Source organism: Lontra canadensis, unplaced genomic scaffold (genome assembly GCF_010015895.1).
Source record: "Lontra canadensis isolate GAN:19392208 unplaced genomic scaffold, GSC_riverotter_1.0 scaffold115, whole genome shotgun sequence".
In the NCBI taxonomy this organism is placed as follows: domain Eukaryota; kingdom Metazoa; phylum Chordata; class Mammalia; order Carnivora; family Mustelidae; genus Lontra; species Lontra canadensis.
This window is the reverse complement of record NW_022631109.1, coordinates 1,897,220-1,922,964: the sequence shown is the minus strand read 5'-3', so window position 1 is coordinate 1,922,964 and position 25,745 is coordinate 1,897,220. Positions and strand designations below refer to the sequence as shown.

Below are 25,745 nucleotides of genomic sequence, written 5' to 3'. Positions count from 1 at the left end.
TATATATATATATATATATATACCAACTTTCTTAAAGCTTTTATTTAAATTCCAGTTAACATACAGTGTACAATACACTGTATGTTAACTGGAATTTAAAAGCTTTAAAAAATGGTAATTCAAACGGGATAAGACTCTTTCCACTGTGGTTATCATGTCCTTGATAAAATTGTTACCTTCATTCTTTATTATTGTCCTTTGTCTTCATAACCGTTCAAAGCCTTCACTGTCATTTCAGATCAGTGGCTCCGTCAGCCTCCTCACTGGCTTCAATCTCATTTTTGTTTCACTTTCTTTGACTTCGTCTGATGTAGCTGTTACTTGCTAAACTCTTAGAAGGATGCCCCCCACAACTGGTAAAATGGGATTTTACTTCCGTTACTCTTGGATTAAAGGGTATCGTCATATCTTTGTCAGTTTGTTTATAGCCATGTTTACAAATTTCCAGGTAGTTAAGGACACCAACTTCTTGACATTTAAAAGGGTTGTTTCTTTTTCTCCTTTTCCCTCTTTTTCTTCTTGTAACAGAATAGAAAGAAGAGTTTCTGGAAAATAATGTTGACATTAAATGAAGGACACTAAACTCTTACAGTTCCCCAATCTGGCCTTGTTAGTGGCATTATCCATTGTCTTCTCATAACCTGGCTATAAACTTAGTGCTTAATTAAATGGCATTCCCTTTAGCTTGGTAAATAGGTCAATTTATAGGAACTATTATTTAATAGAAGGCACTCTGGAGCTGTACTAGGAAATGTGATTCAAAACCTTTTGTTACATTCTTCCGTCAATCACTTAATATCCCTGAAACTTAATATCCCTCTTTGTAAAATAAAGGTATCAATGCCTACCTCACAGTGCTGTTATGAGTCTGAAACATTATATATGCAAATTACCAAAATTTTGAGTCCATATGTCAGCATTCCAAGGCTTATAAAGCAGCTCCAAGTTCTTTCAGAACGTGTCTATTTCTAGCTCGCTGCTTCTTCACATCTAGGCTGTGCTGCTAATCCTTGTGGGCCAGGATGCTTGCTCAGACGCTAGCCATCACATCCCATTCCAGGCACTATGATACAGAAAAGGGTTAAAAAAAGATGGGTCCCCACTAACTTTCATGGTAATTTCACAGAAGTCAACGAATCTGGAGACTTAGTCATATGGACCACACAAAGCTGGGAGGAGGAGTAAGTGGGACCATCATTACGTGGGCAGTAAAAGACCTAGCTAAAAATTGGGTTACTTAATTCTAAAATAGAAGAGAATATTTTTTGGTCGGCAGCAAGAGTGTCTGCCAGCGAAGGCAATGGTAACTATGATTTTATCCTTTAAATTGAACAACAACAACAAAAGTGAAAGTCTTTACTGAAGTGTGTTTCTATTCTGATGCTTTATCTTTTAGCTTAAACAATATAATGGATATGGAAACTATTAAAAGGAGTAAAATGACTAAGTCATTGTAAAGGGAAATGTTTGTTTCCTTTTATGGTGAGTGGATTTATAAGTGGATGTATATTATAAGTGCTTGTATATTAAAGAATCATGAGCAAAGGGATAATTTAAGCATCAGAGATGTTTACAAAACACAGCTAAGTGAAACATCAAAGGAATTTGACATCAACTTTGGTTGCAAGCGGCACTTTTTGAGGCTAGCATAGGGTCAAAATCTTTGATAGAATATGATTTTATTTTATGAAAACATGAACAGATCTATTTTGTTCTTACAAGGACCTTATTGTTAAACTCACTCATATAGTATATAAAAAAAAGAAAAAACAACAAAATGGCAATAAGTACATACCTATAAATACTTAAAATGCAAATGGACTAAATGCTCCAATAGAAAGATGTAATGTGGCTGAATGGATAAAAATAAGACCTTTCTATATACTACCTATAAGATAATCATTTCAGACCTGAAAGTGAGGGGATAGAAAAGGTTATTATTCCATGTAAAGTGAAGTGTAAAGAGCAGGTATAGCTCTACTTATATCAGACAAAACAGACTTTAAAGCAAAGACTGTAATAAAAGCAAGAGATTATATAATTACAAAAGGATCAACCAAACAAAAGTATATAATATTTGTAAATATTTATATTTACTCACCCAACATGGGAATACCTAAATATATAAAGCAAATATTAATAGGCCTAAAGGGAGAAATTGATAGCAATAGTAGTAGGGGACTTTATTACCAGACATACATCAACAGGTAGATCATAGACAAAAAGTCAGTAAGGAAACATTGGTTCACATTAGACAACATTGACTTAATAGATATATACAGAACATTCCATCCAAAAGCAGCAAAATACACATTTTTTTCAAGTGCACATGGAACATTCTCTTCAGGACAGATTACATGCTATGGCACAAAACAAGTTTCAGTAAATTTAAGAAGGCTGAAATAACATCACACATCTTCTTTGACCACAATGGTATGAAACTGGAAATCAGTTACAGGAAGAAAACCAGAAAAATCACAAATATGGAGAAATGAGACAACATGCTACTGAACAACCAATAGGTCAATGAAGAAATCAAAGGGGTGCAGGGGGGGAGAGAAGGGAGGAAAAAGCACCCTGAGAGAAAGAAAAATGTAAATCCAATATCTGTGGGATGTAGCAAAGTAGCCAATGCAGGCCTAAGAGGGAAGTTTGAAATAATGTAAGACTACCTCAAGAAAGAAGAAAAATCTCAAACAATCTAACTTTGTATCTGGAGGAAATAGAAAACGAACAAAGCCTAAAGTTAGTAGAAGAAAGAAAACATTAAAGATCAGAACATAAAAAAATGAAATAGAGACTAAAGGAAAAAAAAAAACAAATAGAAAAGATAAATGAAACTATAAGAGCTGGTTCTTTGAAAAGATAAAATTGACACACCTTTACCTAAACCCAGCTAGGAAAAGAAATAGCTTCAAATAAATCAGAAAGGAAAGAGAAGTTGCAACTGATCTGATACCATAAAAACACAAAGTATCATGAGACTACCATGAACAATTTATAGACCCCCAAAATTAGACAACATAGTATAAATGGATAAATTCCTGGAAACATACATTCTTCCAAGAAGAAATAAAAATCTGAATGGACTGATTACTGTTAAGGACATTGAAGTGGTAACAGAAAAGCCTCCCAACAAAGGAAAGTATGGGACCAGATGGTTTCACTGGTGTATTCTACCAAACAGTCAAAGAAAAGTTAAGATCATCTTCAAACGCTTCCAAAAATTTGGAGAGAGGGGAGTAATTCCAAACTCACTTTAAGAGCCCAGCATTACTCTGATACCAAAATTAGAGAAAGACACCACAAAAACAGAAAAATTACAGGCCAATATGCCTCATGAACATAGATGCAAAATTTTTCAACAAAACATTAGCAAACCAAATTCAAGAATACAAAAGAATCATACAACATAATCAAGTGGGATTTATTTCAAGATGTTTCAAGATCCACAAGTCAACATGAAACACCACATTAAAGGATTAAAAAAGAAGATATGATCAACTCAACAGATTCAGAAAAATCATTGATAAAAATCAGCATTCATTCATGATGAAAATTCTCAACAAAGTGGGTACAGATGGAACATACTTCAGTATAATAAAGTCATGTATGACAAATCCATTGCTAAACTCACACACAACAGTGAAAAGTTGAAAACTTTTCCTCTAAGTTCAGCTATAAGACAAGAATGTCCATTCTTGTGACTTTTATTCAACTTAGTATTGAAAGTTCTATTCACTGCAATTAGACAAGAAAAGAAATAAAAGACATCCACATGAGAAAGGAAGAAGTAAAGCTGTAGATATTTGCAGATGACATGCTACTATATATAGAAAACCCTAGAGACGTCATCAAAAAACTACTAGAACAAATGAGTTCAGTAAAGTGGCAGGATACAAAAATCAAATTATAGAAATCCATTGTATTTCTATACACTAATAAACAACAGAAAGAGAGATAATCCCATTTACAATTGTATCAAAAGAATGAAATACCTAGGAATAAATTTAACCAAGGAGGTAGAAGACCTGTACATTGAAAACTATAAGGCATTGAGGAAAGAAATTGAGCAAGTCACAAATAAATGGAAAGATCATTGTGCTCATGGATTGAAGGAATTAATAGTGAAAAACATTCATACTACCCAAAGCAGTGTACTGATTCAGTGCAATCCCTATTAAAATTTCAATGGAACTTTTTTTTTTTTTTTTGGTACAGAACTGGAACAACTCTAACATTTGTTGGAACTACAAAAGACTCTGAATAGACACAATAATCTTGAGAAAGGAGAACAAAACTGGAGGGATGCCTGGGTGGCTCAGTGGGTTAAAGCCTCTGTCTTCAGCTCAGGTCATCATGATCTCAGGGTCCTGGGATCGAGCCCTGAATTGGGCTCTCTGCTCAGTGGGGAGCCTGCTTTCTCCCTCTCTCTCTGCCTGCCTCTCTGCCTACTTGTGATCTCTGTCTTTCAAATAAATAAATAAAATCTTAAAAAAAAAAGAACAACAACAAAACTGGAGGTATCATGCTTCCTGATTTCAAACTAATATAAATATAATATAAACTAATATAAAGCTGTAGTAATCAATACAGTATGGTATTTGCATAAAACAGACACATAGATCCATGGAATAGGATAGAAACCCAGAAATAAGCCCACACATACATGGTCAATTTACCACAAAGAAACCAAAAACATACAATGGGAAAAAGACCATCTTCTCTTAAGTAAATATTGGCTAAACTGGACAGTCACATGCAAAAAAACAATTAAACTAAAACACCATTTTATGCCATACACAAACATTAACTCAAAATGGATGAAAGACATGCATGAAAGACCTGAAACCATAAAATTTCTAGTAGGAAATATAGGAGGAAAGTCTCTTTACATTGGTCTTGGTGCTGAATTTTTGTATCCAGCTCCAAAGGCAAAAATAAAAAAAGTGGGAGTACATCAAACCAAAAAGCTTCCACACAGCTAAGGAAACCATCAACAAAATGAAAAGACAACTTGCTGACTAGGAGAAAATATTTTCAAATTATATATCTAATATGTGGTTAATATCCAAAAATTATGAAGACTCCAAACAATTCAATATAAAAAAATCTGATTAAAAAATCAGCAGAGGATCTAAAAGGACATTTTTCTCAAGAAGACATACAGATGACCAACAGACACATGAAAAGATATTCAACATCACTAACCATCAGGGAAATATAAATCAAAACCACAAAGAGATATCACCTTACACCTGTGAAAATGAGTATCATCAACAGGATAAGAACTATCCAGTGTTGGCCTGGATATGGAGAAAGGGAACCCCAAACACTGTTGGTGGAAATGCAAATTGGAGCAGCTATTATGGAAACAGTAAGGACATGCCTGAAAAAGATTAAAAATAGAACCACCATATGATCCAGCTGTTCCATTTTGGAGTATTTATTCAAAGAAATTAAAACACTAATTTGAGAAAAGATAAATGCACCCTATGTCTACTGCATTATTTATGATAGGGCGACATGGAAACAACCTTCGTGTCAACAGATGGATGACTGGATAGGGAAGATGTCTCTCTCTCTCTCTCTCTCTCTCACACACACACACACACACACACACTGAACACTATTCAGCTATGAAAAAGTAAATCTTGCCATTCGCAACAACATGGATGGACCCCAAAAGTACCATACCAAGGAAATGAGTCAGACTGAGAAACACCACATGATTTCAGTTATATGTAGAATCTAAAAATCAAAAGAAAACAAAACTCATAGATATAGAGAACATATTGGTAGCTATCAGTGAGAGGTTGGGGGTAGGCAAAATGGGTGAAAGAGGTCAATGTATAGTGGTGAAGGGGAACTTGTTTATTTATTGTAATCACTTGTAGTATATACAAATATCGAATTATGTTGTGCACCTGCAATGAACGTTTTACACTAACTTTACCTCAGTGTAAAGAAAAAAAGAGAAAAACCAAGATAGTTAGTTGTGTGTATAATGAAAAATACCATTAAATAAATATAATGCATTAGTGTTTTACAAATATATATTAGGATACCCAAAATAGCATGTTACTTACTAGGTATAGCTTGTTCTCATAATTGGAACTGGCATCCTGTATAGTAGGATGCCAATACTTCATCTGTAAAATAAGATTGATAGTAAGTTACTAACTCAGCAATAGCAAATTTCTACCTTTACAGCCAAGGGTAAAGCTATACCTAGTAAGTAACATGCTAGCATGTTATGTGTAAATATATATATATTTTTTTTTTTTTTTTTTAAGATTTTATTTATTTGACAGAGATCACAAGTAGGCAGAGAGGCAGACAGAGAGAGAGGGGGAAGCAGGCTCCCCGCCGAGCAGAGAACCTGATGTGGAGCTCTATCCCAGGACCCTGAGATCATGACCTGAGTCGAAGGCAGAGGCTTAACCCACTGAGCCACCCAGGTACCCCTACATTTTGTATATGTTTGAGGATAGTATTTATATGATGTTTAATAGTTGATAATTTCTCTTATTTCACTTTGTCACTCTATACTGGACAAACAAGTGTACAGAGTATCTGACTTAACAGATGCAATATTTGACCCTTCAGATTTTTTTGCACTATATAGGTGCTATTTTTTGCAGTTTGTGGACTTTTCTACACAGATAGGTCAGCAGACCCAGTGCATGCCTGTAGAAAAAATAGGTGTGACTCTTAAAAGGATAATACATAGAGATAAAACTAGAATATGTTAGAAAGTGCATGAAAAATTTAGAGTTGGTCTAGAAAAGTGGTTGTACCCTGGAAATAATAATTCAGTATCTAAGGTTATAGGTATGGCTAAGAAAAAAAAAAATCAAATCTGAAAAATTATAGTGATGTCTTTATTTTCATTATATTACTGTATCAGCCTAGAAGTGCTATAATATTATGTGAGATAACTTGAAAAAAGCAAAATACTACATCTTAGAGAGTTAAATCAGAATGGCTTCTCCTGGGGCACCTGGGTGGCTCAGTCATCTAAGCATCTGCCTTCTGCTCAGATCATGATCTCAGTGTCCTGGGATCTAGTCCTGCATCAGGCTCCTTGCTCAGCGGGGGAGTCTGCTTCTCCCTCTTCCTCTGCCTGCTGCTCCTCTGCTTGTGCTCTCTCTGTCAAATAAATAAATAAGATCTTAAAAAAAAAAATGGCTTCTCCTTAGAATGATTTTGAAAGAGGGAATGATTACGCTCAGGACTAAACAGTTCAGGAGAAATGTAGCCAAAGAAAATGATAAAGTTGAGGCAAATTTAACAACTCTTTTCCTCATTAGCCAAAGGTGGGCACTGATGTGACAGAATCACAATAAAAGTCAGAAGTCAATAAGGATGTTAATCTGGAATAGTTGAGGAATCCCTACTGCTAGTGCAGGGGCTCACTCTCCGTTTCATTTCCCGTGGCCTCACTAAGCACAACTGAGAAAATGGGCCATTCTTCCTTTGGAAAGGTCTTCTCCACAGACCACATACAAGAGGGGAAGGAGAGAAGAACAAAGTTGGGATAAAACCCATCAGAGTTCTGCCATAAGAAAAATGATGCCTACAAAGCTTTCCTGGAAAGTCTAATCAACCCTATCACCATTGTCATGTTCATTTTCTGGAGTAATTAAGCAGGTGTTGGCCAAATTTGTTGGCATTACCCAGAGCTATTCAACTTCTATGTCCTATTCCCCATACCCTTTGATAATATTTTGTCCTTAAATCCCTGGCTTCCCACTGACTTGCTGGTAATACCTCTGTATTATATCAGTCTTGGCTTCCTTCTGCTCTCTCATATGCATTTACTTTTGACCCAGCCATACCTTTAGACTCAATCTTTCTTTATCCACATTTCTCCTATTTATATTGTACTCTTATATTTAAGAACAGCCCTTATTGGAACATGTTCCTGCTTCTAAAAAGTGGGCTGCTCATTTGGGGGAACATCTCTTGGAAGATTTGAATCCTAGGATATGACAGTTCCCAGAGAATCAGCTATTCCTCCTGAGTAGCTGTAGAAATCTGTAATTTAAAAAGGCATTTGATTAATGCTTTACTTTGGAGAAAAATGTGTTCTCTCATGTGCTTTCTCGTTTTTAGAGAGACAGCATTCAATACCATCAACACTAAGGTACTTAGGATAACCACTAACCCCATTTAATAGCTTAGAATACAGAACTTCACAACTTGCCAGAACTTGACAAACAACGTGAATATACAACCTGGGCAAAGACACAGTTTTCATGACTTCTAGTCCATGGCTCTCCACAGCAACATAACGGTTCCTTTTAGCTTCTCAGCCAAGAGTTAAGGAACAGAGAGCATGGATCTCATTGGATGTATTTTGGAGATTGTGTTCAATCTAATGAGAACAAAGTCTCAGATTTTATGTTGGTATTTCATAGACTTGAACACTTTTTGGTATGTTTTCCTCCTAGTTTAATGAAAGTGCTCCTTTACAACAATCACACATGCATATCCAGGGAGTTACTGAGTCTTTCCAATAAAAACAAAATGCTGTGTGTGTGTGTGCGTGTCTGTGTGTGTGTATGTGATTATATATATATATATATATATATATATATATTTTTTTTTTTTTTTTCCCCCCAGTTACTCGACAGTGAGATCATGTCTATGCAGGGTCCTTCATGATCTCTACCAGCATCAATTAGAAATCCACATGTGCAGAACAGTGGCTTGGAGAAATCCTTTTTGGCTTCTAATGCTGGTTTTCCCTAGAAGTAAAAAGATAGTCTTGTTTAATGCACATTCTCATATATATGAGAACACAGTGCCTTTAAAAACAGTATTCCATTACATAATCAGAATAATTGCCTCTTCCTCTTTGTTGCTCTCCTTTAATACTTGCAGAGAAGAAACCTCCCCTTCAGTGATCTGTGGTTTTTTGGGCTCTATGTTTTTAATTTGATTGATCTTTCTCATAGTCTGGTGTACTCATGCATTTTATCATTGTGATAGGAGCTCTCTGCATTTCTCTGATTTCTTTATATTTTCCCCAAAGCATGGCATCAGGAATTAGATTCGGTAATGCTTGGGGATAGCTGCAGTTACCTAAGACATCCTTCAGGCAACCGGAGCTAATTTAGCCTAATAGCCTGCAAATCTCATGATATACAAAACCCTAAATTTTTCCATTTTTCTTTGTTGTTTGTGCCAACACAAGACTGATTTCAAGGACACACTTTAAGGGCTGGGGTAAATGTTCATAGTCTAAGTTTCAATGCTTGATTTTTTTAAACTAACTACCTGCTCTTTATTAAAATATTAATCATTTTTCTATGGACACTTCTTTAGGGGCCAGAATGGGGAATTGTGTGAGGTTTTGGGGTTTAAAAATTTGTTAAGAAGATTTCAGCCACTAGAATTATGCCTAGCAATCATTAGTTAATAAAGTTATTTGGATGAACGGATGAAAAGAAGAATAGATGATTAATTTTTCATTAATTCAGTCAACGAATATTGAGGGCTCATCCTATACGAAGTACTGCTCTAGGTGCTGGGGGTATATTGAGGTATGAAACACAAAAGATCCTCATTTTGGAGCTCATGTTGTTATGGGATAAAAAAGAAAAAAGTTAATTATGTTAAATGTTCTAAGAAAAAAAAATGGAGTTAACAGGATGGAGTAAGTGTATAATTTTAAATAGGATGGCCAGGGTAAGTCTCAGTAAGAAGGTAACATTTGAAGGAGGTGTGAAACAGATCCCTGGTTTTACATGGGAGGAGAGATTCCAGGTAGAATGAATAGCTAGTTCAAAGGCTCTGACTTGAAAGCATAGCAGCAAGGGCACCTCAGTTGGAATGAAGTATGAAAAAGGGAAGACAGATGGGAAGTACGGCTGAATTTTGTGGACCATTAGTATTTTAGCAATTGCTCTAAGCAAAATAGAGCATGGAGGATTTTGATGGGCAGGGAATACTTTTCTAGGACAGTCCACCAGGTTGGGGAGACATGGCCTCTCTAGACCTAAAAGTATGTAAGGTGGGGAAGAGGCATTCTGAAGCCTAGAATTCTATCCATGTAAGCAGTCTTTTAGGTTAAGATCATGCGGTTGAAGTATCCTATTTTGTAGGTAGAGGAAATGGATTAGGGAAAGATTTGGTTTGTGCAAGAAAATATAGTTGAGTGCTAATTGTTTTGTTTTTACACCCAATCCTGGATCTTTATATGATGATTGTAAAGAGGCATGAAGAGAAAGTTCTGAATGTTGATTTCATTTCAGGCTAAACCTTTGTGGCTTATGTATATTCCTTCATATCTCTATTCTAACTAATGTCTGTAGGAAAGAATTAATTTATGTTATTAATTCATGATCTCTTAAGCAAAAGGGGCATTATAACTAGTGGCTAAGGTTTGGATTCCTATCCAGCCCAATTTTTAAATCTTAATCCGTAACTTATGAGTTGTGTATTGAAGGCAGGTGGCGTGACCTGTCCAAGGCTGTATCTCCCCATCTGGAAAATAGAAGTATTAATAGCAACTACTTCATAATTCTTGTGAAGTTGAAATGAGTTAGAGCTCAAAAATCTTATGTAAGTTTCTGATATGTTATTTTAAGTATTATTAAATATAGGCCAATTAAATGAACATTTGTTGACATCTATATGGTTTCAGGCACTTGACACATTAATGAATAAGTTGTCTCTATCCTCAGACTAGCCTAACCAGCGAAAGAGATGTCCTGATTTCAGTATTTTTTTAAAAATATTTTATTTATTAACTTATTTTAGAGAGAAAGGGTGCATGCATGAGAGGTGGGAGAGTGGTAGGAGGGGAAGGAGAAGGACAAGCAGACTTTTTGTTGAGCAGGAAAGCACAGAGCCCCAGTAGAGCTTAATCCCATGATCATGATGGTGACCTGGGCCAAAATCAAGAATTGGGCCTTAAGAGACTGAGCCGCCCAGGCACTCTTAATCTTAGTATTTTAACACCCTAGGGAAATTGTAATAGAAAGCTACATGAAATTCAGTGGGAGGGTAAAGAGAGACAGTATCCCTAATATGTATATTAATGAATCGAATACACTGTTTAAAATAAAGTAGGAATTAGAAAAATTATAGAAGTAAAAGTGTGGTAGAGTTTGTAATTTGTTAGTGAGAAATCCTTTTTTTTTTTTTTTTCCTCTCTTTTTTTGAGAGAAAGAGTGACAGTTAACAGAAGCCATGAGTTGCTTGTGGTATTCATACACTTGGATTTAAGGAGGGGTGTTCAAGGTAAGGAACCTTGTTAGCAAAGAAGCAGAGGTAAGAAAACAAAGGTCTTATATAAAGAACACATCGCTAATTTAAGTTAACGAAAATGCAAATTTCTACATCTCACCCCAAATATTCTGACTCAGTTGGTCTGGGTTGGAGCCAAACATTTTACCTTCTCCCCTGCTCCCTCAATAGACTCCATGCCCAGAGAGGAGCCAAACATGGGGCTTGAACCCAGGACCCTGAGATCAAGACCTGAACTGAAATCAAGAGTCAGAAACTTAACTGACTGAGCCACCCAGGTGCCCCAGTTTACATTTTTAGCAAAACATCACAGTAGTTGATGCTCGTGATCTATGAAATACCATTTAAGAAAAATGGTATTAGATCTAGAATCCTTGAAGGGATTTGTGTGAAGGTAGGTTGGAGTTTGATTTGTGAGAGGCTTTCTAGCGCTTTAACTGAAAGCTAACAGTTAGGTAATTAACATTAAAAAAAAAAAAAGACAGTGAAGCAATAAATAAGAGAAAAAAGAAAACATTGAAAGTGCTGTTGACACTCTAGTAGAATTAGAAATTTAAAAAAAAATCACAGTGAATCAGGGCTAACACCTTTCCTTCATACCATCAGCATTCCTTAAAATGGTAATGTTCCTTTGAGATATTGATGGTGCTTTTGTTTCTCGTAGAAGATGTTCTCTGTCTTGGAGGCTGATGTGTCATGTGGCAGTTGCTAAGGTAACTAGTTTAAGGAATGCCATCGGGTTACCAAGTAAATAGTCTTGTAAGGCAGATATTATAGCTGACATGTAAATTAAGGCTGCCCTATCTCTGTCAGCTTTTCTATTCTGAATTCCCTTGCTTTCCATATTTAAGAGAGAACTCCTTTCCCTTGTAAAAATCTCCCTTTCTTAACTAGCAGAGCATCATTTGAATGCACAGTTGACATTCCCTTGTTTCTTATTTTAGTATTCCGTACCTTGGCGTTGACTCCCCAGTACTACTCTGAGCTGACAATAGTAGATAATTAAGTTGGTCTACATAAGACCAATAAAAATTAAGTTTGGTGATCAAGATTAGCAAGTAGAATTATATAGTCCAAAGTCTTCTCTATGCTTTATGGTGCTAATCTCTATGGCTTTCATTTAAGTATTTGTTTAAGCATTTGAGTAAACGCCAAACTTACTAAATGTCTCCGTCTTACCTCTAGAAACTGTCTGGCTTCCCACTGGGATAGTCCTCTTTCTAAGCAAGCACTTTAATTTTATAACTGAGTGGCCACAGTTGTTACTTCACTCCCAAATTAGTGCACATGTGGTCATGTATATTTACTAAAATCATGCTAGTGTTTCAGGCACTTCACAAAAATGTTAATGTCAAAATTATTGATATTTAGCTCAGGGCACAGGGAGGCTCGATTGATTAATTTTGGAAGACTGCAAGATTCATTCAAAGTGTTCTTTCTTTCATATTCTTTTATTTCTACTTCTAAATCATGTCACACATTTAGAAAATGATGTATTCCCAGTCCTATAAAATTTAGCATTTTTCTTTTTGTCAAAGGTCACTGTAAGAAATAAACAGATGAAGATTAATTTCTATCTTCAAAAACCTATAAAATATACAAATCAAGATATCATGGACTCCCCCCTACATAAAACCCCACTGAATGGTTCTTTTGGATTCTAATGACCGGAATAAATTTAGTGGTATATAGACTTGGACTCTGCTTTTTTATTAATTCGTGAGAACTTTATAATCTTTCTTATTTCCTTGTGTTCCTTTTGCATGGCTGTTGGAAAGTTATCAGCTTACTTATATGTACCTGAAATAGATTGCTTTTGACTCTTCTAATTATTTGGGATAACCATCTCACCTCTCTCAGTTAAAATTTTCTGTTTGGCCACGAGAGGCTGAAATTCATGAAGTGGTTAAACAGAAAGTAGCCAGGCTCCACTCATAGAGGAATCAAGAGGTGGCAGTTCAGGCGGATGTGGCGCTTCCTTCATATCAGAGAGCCAGGCTCTTCCTCTCTTTCTGCTCTGATATTCTTAGTTCAGAGCCTCCATATTTGAGGTCAATCCATAGTTAGTAGATGGATGATAAGACTCCCACTGGGCAGTCTATGTTCCAGGAAGAGGGTAGGAGAAGGCTGAGAGGTAAAAATCATATTTAAGTTGAGCCAGTTCCCATTTTCCAAAATGCTTTCCCAGAAGTTACATCTAGAAAATTCCACGTCTAGTCCATTGACTAAAATGTAATTAAAGAGCCACGTCTACCTGTGGGGGAGCCTGAGAAATAGAACCAGGCATGTTACCCCATACCAATTCTAGATTCCATTAGAAAGACATAAGGAGAAATGGATATAGGATAGACAACTAGATTATCTACCTCATCACCCTTCACTCCTCGACTCAGAGTTTCTATCCTGTTTTGACTCATCTCAAATTTTTATTTTCTTCAAATCTGTTTTTGAAGCAGGTGGTATCTAAAAAATAATAATTTACTAAATAATAGCACTAATAGCTCACATCTGTTCAGGAACTGTGCTAAATATATTGCCTAAATGTTCTCGTTTTATGATTTCAGAAGCGTGATGAGGTGAGTTCTAATTTTATCTTCATTTTACCAGTGAATTCATTGATATATGAGAGTTTAAATACTTGCTGATGTCACCTAGCTAATATATGAAAATACGGGTTTCTAACTCCTAGATTTCTTTACTGACAGGCTCATCTGCTCATTAATTCATATATTCTCTCATCTTACATATGAATGAGTTGATCTACATCCCTTTCCATCCTTAGCTGGGGGAAGGAGTTTTGTTGTTGTTATTGTTGTTGTTTATCCCCCACCATGGCTGAGATAGGCAAAAACTCAATAATTCTTCTACCTTCTTCTCTACCTGTACCTTCATTTCACGTGAAGACTTCAAGTGTCAGATTTCTGGGGGGAAGACAGACTGAACTGGAGATACCAGACTGCCATTTATCATGTTTGAATCAATTCTTGTAAACTCATCCTGTTCGTAATTATTTAATATTTAACCTCCAGCCATATTGGAAACTCTCTGGGAGTAATGGTGGTGTCGTGTGTGTCACATGTGTTTGTGGTTCCCGTTATAGGTACATAGCTAGCATTTCTTTCATGCTTTCTTTCATTCAACAAATTGTCATTTAATAGCTCTTAGGTCTCCTGCGCTAGGAGCTGGTGTCAGAGTGGTGAAGAATGTCTCTGTGCTCATGGAGCTTATTGCCTACTGGGTGCCCAGGGAAATGTAAACTGAAAAAAAAAGTGTAATATGGCAGATGATTATAATGATAAGCATAAAAAGAAGGGAAGGGAAGATAGAAAAGGCATTGGGATGGAGGACAGAAGAGATGGCTAAGTTTTCTCATTATTAAAGTGACCTTGGATGAGAGACCACAAGAGTAAGAAGAAGCAAACCACATGGATTTCTGAGAAGAACATTCCAAGAAAAGGGAACAGCAAGTGCAAAGGTTTTGGCCAAAGTGGAGGTGTGTGGTGGAGGGGGGGACGTATGTGAGGGTGTTTCGGGAATGGCGGATAGAGAGCCCGTTGTCAAGAACTCATTAATAAGCCCAGCTAACAGGTGTAGAGCTTTAAAGGTTAAAGAAGAAATCCGGTTGTGAGGTTATTTCCAGTTCAAGTCTTCACATAGATTCTAAATCTCATCTTAGAAATAATGTAAATGGTGCAGAAGCTAAAAAGCAAATGGAAAAAAACAAAACAGAAGAACCTGTGCCTGTGCATCTCCCCTTCAGTCTCGTGTTCTCAGTCAATCGTTGCCTTCCTCGCTGCAATTGCCATCTTTGGCCACGAAGGGCAACATTTCCTGCATGATTACGACATAGCAAATGAGAATCGCAGTGCTAGGAGCTTTGTGGGAAACCACTCTCTTAAAAAATCCTTTGAACCAACCTTGACAGTAACCCATCTCTTTTACATATGGGTTGCAGGGAGACTGTTGCTTAAGGTTCCAAGAAACTAATAGTCTGCAACCTTAGACCTTTGAGCATGGACCTGAGTAAATATAGAGACAAGCTAGGCACTAATCAGGAAGTACTGTTCCTGCAGAGAACAGCAATTACATTGGTCTCAAGACAAGGGCATGTTAGGCATGATGGGGGTTTGCAAAGGTTGGTGTCCAAATAAGCAAAAATAATTTTTTTTTTTTCAGCCAAAGCCTTTGGGAAAATTTCTTGGGAAAGTCTAAATCATGGAGAAGGAAATAAAATCAAGTCTGTAGTATGTGGCTATAGTTATAACTTCAAATTACGCTGAGACCACAAAATTTATTTTATTGCCTTTTATTGTTTGGTTATTTCTGTAACCAGTTTTCTTTCTCTAAATACATTCTTTCAAATATTTATTAAAAACCTACTGTTTGTGAGTCAGTGGATGTTTGCACATTTGTTAATTTCTTGAGGTTAGATAGTCTCTGGTCATGCATTCAATACTTGTATACTTGTATACAATACTTGTATACTCAAAAGAATAAAATATTCCATCTGAATGCTTAAGACACTCCACTGGGAGGCAGATCATTTATACATGTAACTGCCATATAAGAGTTGATATGAATCCTTCTAATAAAGGTGATATCAGTATAGACCCCAGTGATTCCAAAATATTTTTGGAAGAGGAGGAATGTAAGCTTTTGTATATTCGGTCTCCTTTCTACCATTTTGTCCAATCTGCTAACATAATTTATAATCAGCTTTCCAAGATACATTGGTTGGTACATAGATAACTATGTTCTTTCTAAGAAGTAAATTTTGAAGTGGGGGGTGGCTATGATAATTTTAACACAGAACATTTCAAATTTATTATTGATTTCACTTGCTTTTTATTATTTATTTGTCAAATAAAATTTGACAAAATTGTTTTTTTTTTCCTTGTATCTGAAACTTCTTTCAGAATCATATGAATACCTGGTAAATTTAAAAAAGGAAAGTCTTGGGGCGCCTGGGTGGCTCAGTGGGTTAAAGCCTCTGCCTTCGGCTCAGATCATGATCCCAGGGTCCTGGGATCAAGCCCCGCATTGGGCTCTCTGCTCAGCGGGGGGCCTGCTTCCTTCTCTCTCTCTCTGCCTGCCTCTCTGCCTAGTTGTGATCTCTTTGTCAAATAAATAAATAAAATCTTTAAAAAAAAATGAAAAAGGAAAGTCTTTCTGTATTCTGAAATCTGCATAGAGTCACAGAACAAAACCTTTTTTTAGCTTACCGTTTATGCATATATACAATAATATATAGCTATTGATGATAAAATACTGAGGTCTCTAAAGAAGAGGTCATATTGTCCTTGTCAGTACTGCAATCCAGAAATAATCATTAGCATTGTGGTATATTTTCTTCAGGCTTTGATCCTTATGTAATGCATTTTACACACCAGTCTCCCATAACTCAAACTGAATGCAGGATTCTGATTCCTAATGTTATTATTCAAATATAGAACACATAACTTTGCATATTATTACAGTTTTCAGGACTAAAATGTTCAAATGGAGGTGATTATTCAGCTGATATTTACTGTTAAGACTTTTCCAGATTTTTGTGCAATATTATAAATAAGTCTATTTAACACCCTTTTTTCCCCCTAAGGCTGAAATTCCATGATGTCTTTTATATGATTCTTCGATTTTTTCCAAATGAGAAGAATGCCTTTTCTTAACCTTTTGATTCCACTTCCTTACGTTGCTTACAATACAGAAATTATTTCTTTTAGTAGGAGTAAAAAGATTTTGAAAGTATTTTTTATTTGCTTCAAATAGCACATTCTGAGTATTCTCTAGGTATTTGTTAACGTCTAAAGGAAGAACAGTTAAGAAGTATGATTTTTCTTTTATTTAGCTTTTATTTCTGGGACTCATTGTCAACAGTCTCTTGTTTTGACATTTGCCCAGGAGATTATATTTGCTTCAGGTTAAATGCAGAGTTGTTGAAATTCAAACACAAGCTCATGCAATGAAGGCTCTTATAATTGGCAGAAATTGACTTAACTAAACATTAGCCTTGGCAAAATAAATTTGAACTGGCAGCCAATTCACAAAATTGCTAATTGTTCTTACTTGACTGTGTATCTTAGTTGGCATTTGGGCCTTCACTATGACATGCATACATATAGTCGATCTCATGTCCTTTTAATATTATTTAAACTTGAGCTCTCTGAATTACCAAAAAGTATAATTCACAAGTCAAATATTTTATGTGTTTTAGCTAAAGTATAACTTACACTAACATAGGAAATGAGACGATCTCAATGCCTGTGTCTCTCTACATATGCACGTGCTATCTTTGTCCATGTGGATACATACATCCACACACACTGTTGATAACAATCTTTTTTATTCCTCATGCACTCATTCAGTCAGTGAATATTTCCAGAATGCAGGTGGTGGCCTTGAACATAGGACTTTTGAAATACAGTTCCTGTCTTAAAGCAGTGGTTCTCAGCCAGAGATGATTGTGTGTCCCCACCTCCTGGTGACGTTTGACAATACTGGGAAACATTTATGGTTGTCATTTCTGATGAGGCGTGGGTTGGACTAATAACTACTGTTTATAGGTCAGGGAAGCTACCTGATACCCTGCACGGCACAGGACAGCCCACACAACAAACAGTTATCTGGTCTAATACATCAATATTGCTGAGGTTGAGACTCTGTCTTAAAAGATCTCATAATCTCAGAGTAGGAGGCAGGCATGTTATTCTATCAATGGAATTAAGATTGTTAAGTACCAAGATTAACTATTCGCGGCAGAGGTACAAAAAAAGATGTTGTCAACTTTCCCTGGAAAAGACTGAAAGGCTTAAGAAAATGATCTTGAACTGAAGGAGGTGAGAGGGGACCAGGAGCAATCATTTCAGGGGGAGAAGTAGCTTGAGCAAAGTCATGGCAATGAAACATTACAAATGCCTTAGTGAAGCTGGAATTCAAAATAGTGTAATGGAGTCCCACGAGGAGTAAGTCTAGACCTGCAGTCAAAGGCTCAATGATCAAGATTCAGCTTTGCAAGCTGAAGAGTTTAGATGTTATCCTATAGGCAAAAGAAATTTACTGGAGAGATCCACAGGATAAAAGTCTGTTGATTAGTTTTGTTTGTTCATTTGTTTTGTTTTATTTTTTTAATGATTTTATTTATTTATTTGACAGACAAAGATCACAAGTAGGCAGAGAGGCAGGCAGAGAGAGAGGGGAGGAAGCAGGTTCCCTGCTGAGCAGAGAGCCCCATGAGGGGCTTGATCCCAGGACCCTGGGATCATGACTTGAGCCGAAGGCAGAGGCTTTAACCCACTGAGCCACCCAGGTGCCCCTGTTCATTTGCTTTAAATAGAGGAAAAATACCTCTAGAAGCTGAGAGAAAGCTATATGAAAACGAAAATGGTTAGAGGTTTGGATGTCAATTAATTGTAGTGCAAGTTAAAAGTTCTGAGAGGTTGGTCTATCTCACTGGAAGTGGGGTTGATGGCAGCTGCTGTGTCATGCTGATGCTAAGGAAGAATGAATGGAATGTATCTCTCCACTGAATGTGGGAGTTGAGCTATGAAATCAGAATATTTTTAAAAAAAGTTATTTGTAACACTAGCCGTAGACTAGTTTGTTCAAGGAGATCATCAGAAGAGAACACGGATTCTCTGAAAATGCCAATATTTAATTATCAAGCAGAGAAAGAGAAAAGAATGTTGCATGCTGTAATAAGTGGTCAGAGGTATGATGGGGACAAACAAGGTGGCATAATGAGGTAGGAAGAGCACAAGGATATTGGGTGAGTATGTAAAAATTAAGCTGATGCAGAAGAATTCCCTTTCCACTCCAAATCAACTAAATCATAAAGGAAGTAGTGTTGAGATACTTAGCCAGAGTAAAAAATCAAGAAAGAGGACTGCTTGGATTCCAGAGGGAGGACAAAAATTCAAGGTAATAGCAATAATCAGAGGTCCACATTTTCTCCATGGCCTCACGCAAGGCTTCCACTGCACACTTATTCTTGGTGTCTTTTCCTATAAGGACACCAGTTCTATTGGATTAGAGCCCCAACTCTGTGACCTCATTTAACCCTAATTATCTCTTTAAAGACCCCATCATCAAATACTGTCATATTGTGGGTTTGGGGTTTCAGCATATGGATGTCGAGGAGACAATGCAGTTCATAAAAACCTCCAGGAAGATGACTTCAGAGCAAAATATTAAAGTCCCCTATGGAAACTCAAAATAAAGACAGAGAATACAACAAGCAGAATTCACAACCTAGAACTAAAGATAATGGAACTGTCCAGAAGAGACATGAAAATGCATGTGTAAAAGCTTCAATAGAGAAAAAGAAAAAATAAGCACAGACATCAGGCCCAGAAAAGGTCCCCAATCTTGAGCTGTGGAGCATTTGAGCTGTATGATTTGCAGGTTGTGAGCAAACACATTGGTAAAGATGTAGGCAAGTGTAAATAAGCATTAGTAACTTGGAAATAGATTTGATTAAATTAGTGAGACATGCACATAGGTGCAAAGATGAGAAGAAAATAAGATAGCACACTGTGGAAAACAGACAAGGGAATTTCCAGAAGAGGAGAGTAGAAATGAAAGATGTGAGGGCTCAGTATTTTCCTGGACTGAAAAAAAAAGGATACCAATCTTCCTGAATGATGGAGCATCCACATCCTAGACAGGTTGATTAAAAACAAATGTGCACCTAGGTGTATCACAATGAAACCTCAGAATGAACACAAACAAAAAATCTTGGAGGCAATCAAAGATTAAATATCTATTTCAGTCAAAGGGATGAAGATTAGAATTATAGAAGCTGTTCCACAGTCATGTGGGGACAAAAAAAAATAGTAGAAGGATAACCTCAAAGGGTAGATGAAAAGTAATTATTAAGATATAATTCTACACTCAACCAAACGATAATTCAGGAGTGGATTTACATTTTTAAAAAATGCTTATAAAAATACTGTGAGAATTAAGAACTTAGTCTCACTGAAAAGAAAAAAAAAAAAAACCAAACTATTGCAGAAGGAAAATCAGTAAGAAACAAATCCCCTCTAACAAAAGTAAGGATGGGATGGTAAGGAAATACTTGGATAAACATGTAGATGAATAGAAGCAAACTTGGACTGTAAAAATAATGTGGATGGTTGGATAGATGGATGAGTGGATGATATTATTACTAATTTCTTGGTCATTTAAGACAAGGTATTTTACAAGGCACAAACAAGACAACGGTGGTAGGTTAGAGGAAGAAGGTTAGTGTGAATCCTATCCAAGAGGAGATTAGACATACTGATTATCAGTAAACTTATGCATATATGTTTAAGTTTTATGAGGGAACATCAACAGAAAAGAAAAAGAATATGTAACATCTAGATAAAAGGAAAAGGAGGAATGGAATAAAGAAAACTATATGAATCAAATAGGATTAAAAATGTGGACATAAAGGATAGAGATGAACCAGAGGATAATGGTTTTCTCTGGAAGGAAAGAGTAAAATTGGGGAAGATTGCAAAGTGGCCACTGTTTTTCCTAATGTAGTATATGGGTTCTGGAAAAAAAAATTAATCCTATAAAGCAAAATAATCTTAGATGAGATTTGTTGGTTGTAACTATCTTGTGCATTTCTTTATTATCATTTTTTACTTAATTACCTAATTATATTAACAAGTTTTTAAAAAAATGTACATGGGTATTGGATAAAACTTAATTACCTAATTATATTAACAATTTTAAAAAAAAAAGTACGTGGGTGTTGGATAAAACTGTTCTAACCCCATGTAACTTACTGTGTAACTTGGTTGAAGTTACTCCATTTCCTTAGGTTTCACTTGCTGAATTTTTAAATGTGTACAATAATATAATATTCTGTACCTCCTGGGGTTGTTTCAACAATGTAAAGTGCGTGGCACAATACTTGGAGAAAATATGCATCCAATGTATGGTAACTTGTGGGACTAAAGAGGCAGTGACAGCATGAAACCAAAGGAGAGGAGAGTTTTTAAATAGAGAAAGGAAGTATCGTCTGTTACACACCTAAGCCAAATGTCCAAATAACTGATATTGACCATTGGGTTTAACTCTTACAAGGTTGTTGGTGAAGTTTACCTGAGCAGTTTGTGGGGATTAGTAAGAACAGAAGATTGTGGGCATGAGTTGAAGAGGGGAGAGGACAGAGAAGAAAATGCTTGCAGCATATTGTTTAAAACAAGGAAGCAAGGAAAACTCATGTACTTATTTGTAGAAGCAAGAGAAAAACAGGTTTAAAAATGGGAGACTGCAAATGTGAATTATTTTAAGTAGTTTGGTTGTAGAGGAAAATAGGTCAGTGATGAGAGGTAGACAGAGGGTGGTGTGTGTGTGTGTGAGAGAGAGAGAGAGAAAGAGAGCGAGAGAGAGATAAGGATTTTGGTGTGTTAACAGCCTAAAAGGGGAGATCCAGTGGAAGGGGGCAAGGTGAGAAAAAAGGAACAAAGGTAGGACACTGATGGGTCAAGGTCTTAGAAGGGGCAGGAGGAGTTGGGATTCAGGAACACAGATAGTCTTCCATCTTGGCTTTAAGCAAGAGAGCAGTACCTGTTCTGAGATGAGAAGGTAGTTAGTTGAATGTGAGTGCTACTAGTGGTGGTGTTCAAATGTGAGTGCAGGGCATTGAGGGAGTTTAGAACTTTTCAAATTTGTCTGTGAAAGATATGACACAGCACCCTCCACTGAGAAAGAATGTGTAATTTTTTGTTGTTTTGTTGTGTTCTTCTTGCCTATCAAGAGTGAGGACTCAGACCTTGAAATACTCCACGAGGGCTATTTTGTATGATGGAAAAATTGGATTCAGGCCCAAGCCTTCTCTCAAGAAGGGTTTTTTGTATGTGAACGATCACTGCTGGAAACTTCAAATCACCACACTCATTTCAGAAAGTCACCAAAGTTCCACATAAGGGACGATGTGTGGAAGTTACTGGCTAATCCTTCTGGGAAATAAACAGGAACCAAGACTCCACATTTTCATGTCCTCTACAAAATCAGCTTTCCAAAAATAGACTCATACAAGCTGTAGTCACAGTTGAATGTCATGTTTCTATTATTGTGATGACATAAAATCATTAAACCACTGCTAGTAGTAAAAACAGTCATGTCTGGTAATAGAACTGCTCTGTGCCCATTCGAAGGGAATTGCATTTTAACTGACACATGGAGAACAGTGTCCTCTGACGGGGAGTGGCTTGGACTGAGGTTTTTACTTCCACAGTGGTTTATTAAATGTTCTCCTCTGCTGTTGCTGTAATACTTAAGCTCTTGGTTCAAAATGGTGGTGTCAAAATTTGAAAGAAATTTTCAAAAAATATTTTTAGTCCTCTGCTAAGTTTTTATAATATTTCCTGTACTTAAAGTAACTGAAAAAAAAAATGAAAAGTTTCCAATATCAAGACTCAACCCTCGCCCCATTCCTTAATCTTTCAAGGTTCTTTGTCTAGACTTCTCTTTGTATCTTCTCTTTACTCCTATCACACAAGCAGAATTAGGACTACTTATTGTAGGTAACCTCAGTTAATGCTCACACAAACCACTGAGAGAGATATGGCCTTGGGGAAAGGAGTACAGCTGACATTACAAGATTGAATTCAATCTTCCCACTATCAAGTAGGGTTCAAATTCAGGTCTGAATTTTAAAAAAAGTGAAATTTAAAAGAGACATTGAATTGAATGTCTCTTTCAAGTTCTCACCTGTTAAAAGGTGGACAAGGAAATTTTGACTTTTTCAGACATTCAAATATCAATGTCGTTATCAGTAAAGCTGTACCGAGAAATACACTTTGTATAAAAGGCCAAAACAGAGTTCTGTCATCCCCCCTAAAACTGGCCCCTTGAGGTACATGGTGAGAATGTATAGTTACAGAGCCAGTTAATTACATGTAGGGATAGAAAATGCCTCTTACCGTTCAAGAGTAGATGGTACAGGTACACTAATCTTACCCAAGAGAAGCATTCTCCTTCTCGTGGGGAGGGAAGTGATCTGAGATTTAGGATTGGCTTCTCTCCAACCCTTCCAAGAGAGCTGAATGCTTATCATTTAAGGAAAGGGATGATCTCCCCTTGACATGGCATGTACTTTTCCCCCATAGCCTCTCATTCTATTAATTTTATGTTTAATAATACACTTAGGAGTCTCATTCTCTTTTACATGATGAGTTTCTTAAGAATAACAAGTGTGTTGATCAAACCAGGACAAAACACCAGGAAGCTCACACAGTGGGACTGATAAAAGAACATTGTATTGGAGGCATTCACAATGGTGGGGGTCTGTGCTCTCCAGTTTCCCCCCTGTACTTTGGGGGTGGTATACAAGGACCTGGCAAATCCAAACCATTGCACTTCAGGAGGCTTTTGTGAAACTAATTAGGGAAGTAGTAGCCCCTCCCCTGGCATGATTAAGAGCTAGAATCCATCAACTGTGTTAGCACAGTCCTAGATCCAAGTCCTTTTCTGCCAAATTGGACAGCCATAGTTGTGAGAATATAAGCCTCTTCTCTGACAGGGTCAGTATGCTGGTGTGTAAGCCTTCGAGTTCCAGCTCTTTGACATATTTGACCATGACCGAATTTGCTACCTCGGCATTTTACCAGAATTGATTGCTTAATTGCTTAAACACTCTGCTCTAGCTGACTTCCATGTGCTCTGCAGGGGGCCAGAGCCTCCTTTGGAGACTGGCATGCGTGGCCTAAGTTTTAGACAAGTAAATTCTTCTCAGTGTTTGCCTGATTTGTCCTCTTACTTCACCGTGGTGCTTAGCACGTGTATTGTAATATGGAACCGCTGAATAAGGAGATGGTGCTTAGATGAGTGAATAAATGAATAATTGTGTAGGAAGGCCGAGCCATCACTGGGCTCTCTTTCCTTCACACCCCGCCTCTCCATTCTCCTTTTCTGAAAGGTGTCTGGGGACTAAGCAGGAGTCTGCTTTGTGTCTTCTACATGATAAATATCCCTGACCTGGAACTCAGACCTAACTCCGTCGTCAAATAATTCTATCATCTTGGCAACAGAGTCACTGATTATAGAATGAGGGCTCTCTATGTCTTTTCTTGAAAGCTCTCAAGTTTATTTTGTAGTTCCTTTTAAGATGTGATACGATCTCCTTATTTGTACTAAAAATCCCCTGGAATTAAATCCTACATTTTAATAATAGCTAGCATTTTTGGATGATCACTACGTGCGGGTGCGGTGATAAACACTTGACATAGATTATCTCATTTAATCCTCACAGAAACCAAATGAAGTGTTTACTGTCATTATCCCTATTTGATGAAGAGGATACTGAGGCTCACAGAGAATTAACTTGTCCAAAATCATCTAATATCGAGTAATCACAAGTGAATGAGCTGAAAGCACACAAAGAAGCCGGGACCAGATTTTCATTGAGGGGAAAACTTACAGAGACAGAACAGTAGCAGGTGAGCGATCTTCTCCATGCCGGTTGCCCAGGGAACTGGAACGCCAGACGTAAGACGCGAAAGGGGTCCCCGTGTTGAATTGTGGGGCTCATTAGCTGCATGGTGGGGTGGAAAACCAGCCCTTCCTCTAGAATGATTTGGAACTGAGGTCCCAAACTTTGGATACAGTTCTATAATGTAGCAAAATTGTAGATTCCAGCTCGAATCTACTATGTCAGCATTTGTAACTGAGAGTTCACCAGGAGGGTTAGGAAAATTAATCCTTAGCTTTGACCCAGCCATGAAGTGGTGGAACTTTTATTCAAGAGTTTTCCCAGTCTTAAATAATGTGTGAGAAGAACTTGATATAACTATCCAGATGTGTGTTTCAAGCAACATCATCGTTGACAGTGTATACATTTCCGGCCATATATTTTTGTCTCCTGTTTCTAGAGGACCATTTGAAATATTTATGTAGTATTCACCTATGTCTAGCCCTTATAACTCACCATTATGGTACTTTACACTCAATTAGAATGTGAAATTTAATTTGGCTGTGAGTTTCTTTAAGAGGATATGTTGTTGACCATGAACTTGATAGGCTTGGTCCCTGGAATTTGTGTGAGGATGAATGAGGACAGGGTAGTTTCTTAGAGGAGATGATGAGTCCAAATACAAAGTTTGTGACTTCTGTGCTATGTGTGGGTATGTTTAAGAGATTTTAAACTAGAGTTAATGAGATTAAAGGCTTTTATCTGTGTCATTTAGGTTATAAAGTTACAGAGTTATTTGTTACATTGAATTTTATTTGTATATGTCTCAGTATCTAATTTCATTCCAGTATTCCTCAGTTTAACTTTATACATTTATAAACTTGATAAATATGAAATGTGTTAAGCTATGAGAAATTGTCAGCAGTTTAATAGTGAAAACATCTTTACTACCAAATAAGAGGTTCATGAAGTCAGGGCTGTGATCTGTTTTATTAATTGTTACATATACCCCATACATAGATACTAGTTAAAGCAAAGTTGTCACTCCATGAATATTTATTCTTGGAGTAGAAAAGGAATG

The 25,745-nt window shown here is 36.7% G+C and overlaps 1 protein-coding gene across 2 annotated transcripts in view; it reads left to right on the top strand.

Annotated features, from left to right (window-relative positions):
- The window catches only part of LRRC4C (leucine rich repeat containing 4C), a 1,149,700-nt gene that overhangs the window by 206,745 nt on the left and 917,210 nt on the right, over nucleotides 1-25,745 (top strand). For both annotated transcript variants that reach the window (XM_032840678.1, XM_032840672.1), the window contains exon 2: nucleotides 24,506-24,692. The gene's annotated coding sequence lies outside the window, so the exon portion shown is untranslated. The remainder of the gene's footprint in view (nucleotides 1-24,505; nucleotides 24,693-25,745) is intronic.